General features: G+C 43.7%; 1 long non-coding RNA gene across 1 annotated transcript; it reads right to left on the bottom strand.

The window, feature by feature from the left end:
- Positions 1-1,360: 1,360 nt before the first annotated feature.
- On the bottom strand, positions 1,361-2,950 carry LOC118598633. Its single transcript, XR_004947688.1, has 3 exons — positions 2,266-2,950; positions 1,680-2,175; positions 1,361-1,571 (listed from the first exon to the last, which is right to left on the bottom strand). It is a non-coding gene; the product is annotated as an uncharacterized LOC118598633 (long non-coding RNA).
- Positions 2,951-6,653: the final 3,703 nt, after the last annotated feature.

Below are 6,653 nucleotides of genomic sequence, written 5' to 3'. Positions count from 1 at the left end.
TCGCGGTGAGCAAAGTAGTGACGAGATGCTTCAGAGTTTCCAGTACTTTCTCTGGTTGCCATGGTAGCGGCGATGTGTGACAGTCATGTGAAAACGAAGCTGATTGGATTAAAATACTTGGTGTGATCAGAGCTCAGGACAAACAAGGCAAACCTCCGACCTCGGAGAGACTCTAAAGTCACTCCTTTCTTTGTCGGGTCATTTTAAGAACTTGCAAGTCACAAGTCACTTGAACTTTTCTGAAGTGTCGTCGCTCTTCTCATGTGATCTGATCTTTACTGACTAGCTTTAAAACCAGTACGTTTCCTGGAACATGTTCTGTCACAGTGACTTGGACGAGGCCCCCACATCTTCAGGGGGTCACCAGTGGGGTCTGCAGGTCATTTAGAACCGAGTTTGGAACAGGAACAACTTGTAGGTCTGTGCTAGCTGATACTTTACATGTTTGGCTTTGATCTGCAACACAGTTTTCTGGTTTATTTTCTATGATTTGATTTTTATTTTAAGCATTAAAAATAATGAAATACTACATAGATAAAATACATCTGTTGATCCGTCTTCTTCCTCTCATCCGGGACCGGGTCGGGGGGGCAGCAGTCTAAGCAAAGATGCCCAGACTTCCCTCTCCCCGGCCACTTCCTCCAGCTCATCTGGGGGGACCCTGAGGCCTTCCCGGGGCCTCCGCCCAGTGGGACATGCCCGGACCACCTCTTCAGGGAGGAGTCCAGGAGGCATCTGGACCTGATGCCTGAGACACCTCAACTGGCTCCTCTCGATGCAGAGGAGAAGCGGCTCTACTCCGAGCTCTCTCCGGGTGACTGATCTTCTCTCTCTATCTCTAAGGGAGCGTCCAGCCACCCTCCAGAGGAAACTCATTTCAGCCGCTTGTAGTCGGGATCTCGTTCTTTCGGTCACGATCCAGAGTTCATGACCATAGGTGAGTGCTGGAACGAAGATTGACCGGTAAATTGAGAGCTTTGCTTTCTGGCTCAGCTCTCTTTTCACCACAACGGACCGGTACAGCGACCGCATAATAGCGGACGCTGCTCCAATCCGCCTGTCGATCTCACGCTCCGATCTTCCCTCAATCATGAAATTCTGTCCATAAAGACTATGAACAGAACCGATGATAAAGGGCAGCCCTGCCGGAGTCCAACATGCACCGAGAACAAGTCTGACTTACTGCCGGCCATGAGAACCAAGCTCCTGCTCCGGTCGTACAGAGACCGGACAGCCCTGAGTAAGGCTCCCCGGACCCCATACTCCCAGAGCACCCTCCACAGGACACCACGGGGAACGCGGTCGAACGCCTTCTCCAAGTCCACAAAACACATATGGACTGGATGAGCAAACTCCCACGAAGCCTCCAGCACTCTGAAGAGGGTGTAGAGCTGGTCCACTGTTCAACGACCAGGACGGAAACCGCACTGTTGTTCTTGGATCTGAGGTCCGACTATCGGACGGACTCTCCTCTCCAGTACCCTGGCATAGTTGGAACATACCCTCTGGTCCCCCTTCTTGAAAAGGGGAACCACCACCCCGGTCTGCCAGTCCAGAGGTACGGTTAATATCTTAAAGAAATACAAAAACACAGATCTGTCAAATCCAATGCAGACATACAGTAATGCATTGACTAGAAATAAAGATGATGACATCTCTTTGACAGTCTCATTACTCACAATCATAAATAGAGTTTTTGCAGACACACAAACTTCCGGCAGGTGATAGAATCTGCTCACAAAGTGGTCAGAGCTGTTCCCTCGAGTCACTTCTCTGACAGGTACAGGGAAGACGAAAAACAGGGACCTGAGGGGAAAAAAGGCAAATCTCTGGTGGACAGTGGGGCTCGCTACGCTGATCACTGGGAAGCTGGCTAGCATAGCAGGCTAAATCACTGAATCCCCATTTAAGTCAATGTGGACAAACCCAACTGGGGCCACATCTTCTGCCCACTTCTAAACCATATGGGGCCCCACGGCTTTCCTGGCTGGGTAGTTAGACGAAGGTTTCAGGAACTTCATTGAATGCTGCTTGTTTGATCATGAATTCAGATTTTTTTTTTCTAATTGATGCTAATGCTACCGCTAGCTTTCTACAACATGGATGAGACGTAGATCTGCAGAAGATCTTCTCTGCCCAGTTAAAGTTGATTACATTTCCATGTTCATATGATCCCTAGAAACAGAGATAAAGTCAGACAATTTCAACGTGTCTGACAGTAAAGAAAAGCTAGAAACTGTTGCGTTATTTTCTGACGTAGATCACCTTTGCTGTTGCTCATTATCGTGTCTGATCCTGCAGGATAACAAAGGTAAACAAGGAGAAAAAAACTTGAAACCATCAAAAATATATTGAAGGAAATAATTGTTCACAAGTCATTTTCTAAATACGTACCGCCAGATCGGAACTTTTGTCTTGGCCGCTCTAATTTTGAAAATTGAAAATACTTTTCTTCATAAAATATTTGCTTCTCCTCTTGGTAAACATTCCTGTTTTTACACTTACCCCTTGAAATACCCTAAAACACAACAAATATCTCTTATCACAACAACTACATGAAGCCTGGAGCGCACTTAAAACACGTGTGAATAACATCAATCAAAACAGAACCGTTAGAATAACATCTGCTCAAATGAAAGGTCGATATTTTCAATAGAACCTCAAATATTGAAGGATTATTCAAACTTGTATTTAGATTTGTGAACGACGGGAAATGAAAATACAGTTCATCAGGACATTCAGGAAATAAATATTGTGCATTGAGCAAGTTACCTTTCATTATTTATGTCAAATTGTGTTTAACAGCGTTCAGTTGTTTGTTCTCAAATCCATTAACTGGGAGTCACTATTCACATTTTCGGGCTTGTCACCATTTTGTCTGACGTCACCGTGAAAAGGGTCCATAACAAGCAAAGAAACAAAGAGGATTCAAGGAGGCTGGACGGGTTAAGTTTAGTGGGGACGGCGACAGCTCAGTTAACCTTAACAGAAAGGGAAGAAAGTTTTAGGTGCAGGTATTGTACGTATAAAAAATCAAGGACATTTTCCTTTAAAGACTGCCAGTATGTCACCGAATGTGTTGAAATTGAATTTTTATTTAAACATTAAATAACTTTCAGTATTTTACTCTCCATAAAAATATATTTAATCAAAATTATACAAGTTAGAAATGAGCTCCAGATAACATCGGGTCATTAATAACAATAGAATAAAATGATCTGGAGGGCTGGATAGAATTACCCAGAGGGCCGGATCCGGCCCCCGGGCCTCGACTTTGACACATGCCTTAAACCGATCACTGCTCATTGGTTACTGAAAGGATGCAGCAGCTCCGAGCTGCTCAATGAAGGGCACTAACCAAGTGTGGCGGGAAAACGCAGACAGGTCAATAAAATCCTGTTCCATCACTGCAGCTTCTCTCTCATTCCAGCGGCTTCCCTCCTCCTCCTCCTCTTCCTCTTCATCGTCTTCTCTCTCTCAAACTCCCGTTTGACCAATCAGAGGAGAGTGAAGCAGCAGAGACAGCAGCTGGATGGCAGAGAGGAGAAGAGGGCCATAAATGACAGACGGCCAAAAGAGGAAGTCCAGGGACCTGGTGAGTTATTACCCACAAACACACACAGCAGGTCCTGGGAACCTGGAGCTTCTCAGGGGGGGTGGGGGGTCATCTTAGAGATGACTTATTCCACAGCTGTGGGTAGAAGAACCTCAGAAGTTCAGTTCTCATGCACGTAGGTGTGTAAAAACGGTTCTGTGTTTGACCCCTCCCCTGGGGGAGTGGTGAGCTGCAGACACAGGAACCATTTGGTGGTTAACCCCCCCAATAGAACCCCTTAATGCCGAGGGTCAAACTGGAAGCCACTGGGTCCAGTTTTAGAGTTTTTGCTATGACTCGGCTGGGATTTGAACTCACGACCTTCTAGTCTCAGGGCGGACACTCTACCACAGGACCACTGAGCTGAAGACCTGTCACACGTTTACATTTCAATGTCCATAAAAGATGAGACGCATTTGGGCCCGTGCTTCAGTTTCTGCGTACGCTTTGTTGTTTGTCAATAAAGGTTATTTTGGATCAAAATGACGAGTTGTTAGGGAGGAAAACTCATTCAGATTTCAGAAGGACGATCAGCTTTGATTGGTTTATTTATTTATTCATTTATGTGACCTCTACTTTGATGTGCTGTTATCTAAATAAACTAAAACTGAAATAAGGACTAAGGACTGGAATGTTTTTAACATGTATGATGGAGGACACACATCAATATGTTGAGGCTTAACATTTTATTCCTGAGGATTTCTTTATTCTAACTGTTGTAAATCAGGAGCAGACGAAAAAAATTCAAGTAATTATGATGTAGGGAAACCATTGGGCGGGGTCACAAGCTTGTAGCTCCGCCCCATTCTGACAAATAGATCCATGAACATCTTTGTTTTCCTGCTCTGAGCTGGAATCTGGATCAGAACTGATAGATGGCTGGATAGAAACGATATTGATTCTATTTTTGTTGCACTGTAAGCTAGTGGGAGACTGTAAACCATGTTTCAAAGTTAAGGCCCGGGGGCCGGATCCGGCCCTCCTGGTAATTCTATCCGGCCCTCCAGATCATTTATTATTGATGACCCGATGTTATCTTGAGCTCATTTCTAACTTGTATAATTTTAACTATATATATTTTTATGAAGAGTAAAATATTGAAAGTTATTTAAGGTTTAAGTTGATTTATTCTGGAATAATATTCCTGCCTTTTTATTATTCATAATTATGTTAAAAAGTTACAGTTTTAAAGTTTTAAAAATTGACATTCTGATAGCTTTTTGGATTATTTTGGCATTTACTAAGATTTTTAAGGGTATTTTGCAGTTTAGCTAATATTTCAGTTACATGCTAGCTGTTTTGGCTAATTTTAGCCTTTTTTTAGGCTAATTTGGCTTTTAGCTAACATTTTAGCTGGCTATCAACCACAGCATTTTCAGAAATTTCAGCATCTTTATTGGTCAAATTCAGGTTCCAGCATTCACACTAGCATTATTACAGGTAATGCTATATATCTAGTTCATAATTATGTTAAAAAGTTACGGTTTTAAAGTTTTAAAATGTAGTTTTAGAGTGTTCATTAAACGTTTATCCCGTTTGATCTAAGGTGTGTTTTGGATTTTGGCGCCCTGTGTGACTGAGTTTGGTGTAAACAGAAAGCTTTTCGTTCTGGGTGACAGGAAAGGGGGGTGGGGTTACTCTGTACCAGCAGTCCCGCCCACAACTCATAGGGGTAATATCTGATAAACCTCCTGCCGCTCTGCAGAAACTATGTCCTCGAAGGGTTTTTGGATTTTGTCCTAAAACGGCATCAGAGTGAGACTCTAAAGGCAGAAAGAGAGAATGTTTGAGTGAGAGTGAGGATGAATTCTGCGCTGGCTGCAGGTCGACGGGACGTCCGACCAAACAAAGGCAGCCTGTCGGCGTCTGTCCGTGGTGAAGGCCGGCTGGCTGTTAGCATCAAACACGCAGCAGCAGCGACTGTGAGAAAGTGAGCGCTCCACTGTGAATTCCAGCCATGCCTGTCTTTCAGCAGCTTGTGAATTTACGGTACAATTAACCCTGAAGGACGCGGCGAGCACGCTCACGTTACACTCTCTGCATCCTTCGGTCAGTGAGTAAACGCACAAAAATGCAGTTCCGACACATGCAACACGCTCAGAACACAGGAAACACACGGCTCTCTGCAAGTTCTCACGCAGGTAAAGATTACAAATGGATTTGTTTCAGCTCAAACAAGCTGCAGGGCTTTCTGGGTTGTGCAACGCTACAATTTTGCATTTTGTTTTTGCATATTTGTCAGCATCACAGTCTCATGTTTTATGGATCTATATTTGTGTTTTACACAGAAACTTTCTGCAAGTATTTCACAGCCAGCCAATCAGAAAAGCAGCTCAAGAATTCAGACAGACTGAAGTTTAAATGTGGTTTAAGTGTCTTTATGACAGAAAATGTCTCTCCAGTGTTCATGTTCTTTGATTTACTCACGCTGCTTTTCTCCTTTAAAATCTGCTGGAATTCTCATGTTAACAGTTGAAAAGTTCCAGTCCGTTACAGTTGTTCAGGTGTTAAAGGGGTTAAAACAAACAGCCCAAGCGGCGAGCGTCACATTGAAAATGTTTTTGCTGCAGCCAGAGATCATTGAGGCTCGTCTGAGATGAAACAGACAATCGCTGAAGCTCTAAAGTCCAGACAACAGAAGACACAAGTTATGGCAGCAGGACTCGGGCCAGAACCGCGAAACCTCCATCCCTCCATCGACCTGCCCCTGGTGGCTTAAACTACGGCCCGTGGGCCGGATCCGGCCCTCCTCCACAGTTTGCCCGGCCCCCCAAACTCTTTTGGCTAAATGCTAAATGTGTGTATCTTTACATTTAGGCTGTAATTGTTAAACTTTTTCTATTAGCCTACAAACAGACCCCCATATTAAAGAAGAAAACAGTTATGTGGCCCTCACAAGAAAAAGTTTGGGGACCCCTGGTTTAAAGCCCCCCTCCAATAAAAATGATGTTTTTGAGTTTTTAATATCTCTGTCATTTTTCTTCTGAAAGAGAACAAATGTCATAATAAATCATTTAGTTTTCGTATTTCTGAGTATTTCTCCTTTTAAATCAATCAA

The sequence above is a fragment of the Oryzias melastigma genome, linkage group LG4 (genome assembly GCF_002922805.2).
Source record: "Oryzias melastigma strain HK-1 linkage group LG4, ASM292280v2, whole genome shotgun sequence".
Taxonomy (NCBI): domain Eukaryota; kingdom Metazoa; phylum Chordata; class Actinopteri; order Beloniformes; family Adrianichthyidae; genus Oryzias; species Oryzias melastigma.
This window is presented reverse-complemented; position numbering and strand designations above follow the sequence as displayed.